Source organism: Sinocyclocheilus rhinocerous, unplaced genomic scaffold, assembly GCF_001515625.1.
Source record: "Sinocyclocheilus rhinocerous isolate Xijiao unplaced genomic scaffold, SAMN03320098_v1.1 scaffold369, whole genome shotgun sequence".
Classification (NCBI taxonomy): Eukaryota; Metazoa; Chordata; class Actinopteri; order Cypriniformes; family Cyprinidae; genus Sinocyclocheilus; species Sinocyclocheilus rhinocerous.
This window is the reverse complement of record NW_015666557.1, coordinates 814,028-815,106: the sequence shown is the minus strand read 5'-3', so window position 1 is coordinate 815,106 and position 1,079 is coordinate 814,028.

The following is a 1,079-nucleotide window of genomic DNA, read 5'->3' as shown; positions in this document are numbered from 1 at the left end:
AGACTCATTAGACTCATTTCACATCACTCAATTATTAATCTAACACGTATAATAGTTTTATATATAAAAAAAAAAATAATAAAAATAAATAATTAATTAAATAAATAAAAAAATAAATGAATGAATAAATAAACAAACGAATAAATAAATAAACAAACGAATAAACAAAGAAACAAATAAATAAATAAATAAATAAATAAATGAATAAACAAAGAAACAAATAAATAAATAAATAATAAATAAAGGATTTGCTCCTCTAATGCTTTAAAAAAAGAATAGCAATGGGACACAAGCCCTAATTGTGGAAAGTGCCTGCTGAATTCTTTAGTGCGTAAGCATACCAGATAAACACCATGCCAAACACAGAAGAACCCTTGGGCTTTTTTTTTTTTCTAACATTCTTTTTTAATATTTTCAATCCTGCTTTTAGAGTCCGTAGCATGTAGATCCATGAACACATGAATATTTAAGAGTTCTTGAGTCAGACCTCAGCACAGGTCAAGAACGACCTGAACATTGCTGTTATTCTCCCAGAGGAGAAGAGCTCAAGTACGAGGCTGCAGGGGAGATCACAGGCCTATAATCCAGAGAGCAACGCAGCATCCCCTGAGCCATGCACACTATTTATGACTCCAGCGCTGCTTGACTTCTGAAGGGACATGATGCATAAACTCCCTGGAAAGAGCCCTGGCGCATTAAAATAAATGAATCCTGCCGTTTTGTGGGGAAATCTCATTAGAGTACATTAAGTAATTGCTGGAGTATATACTAATTTGACTATTAAGAGGATAAAATGTGCATTGCTCGGAAGCACTAAAATAGATTTAATAAAAATGGGAGATCAGCTGCTGCGAGGAGAAAAAAAAAAAAAGCCTGTGAATAGCTTTACAATGAATGAGGTTGTTTCCAGATATACAAGCCATAAAGCATAACGCTTGTGACTCCTCCATCAGACAGCAGAGAAGAAGCTTTGTTTCCATCTCTACGAATAAACTGTTAATGGCGCAGGATATTTACGCTGATGTACGGCTCTGTGCTAAACAGGCTCTTTAAAGGGCTAAATGTAAATTGAGCTGTAA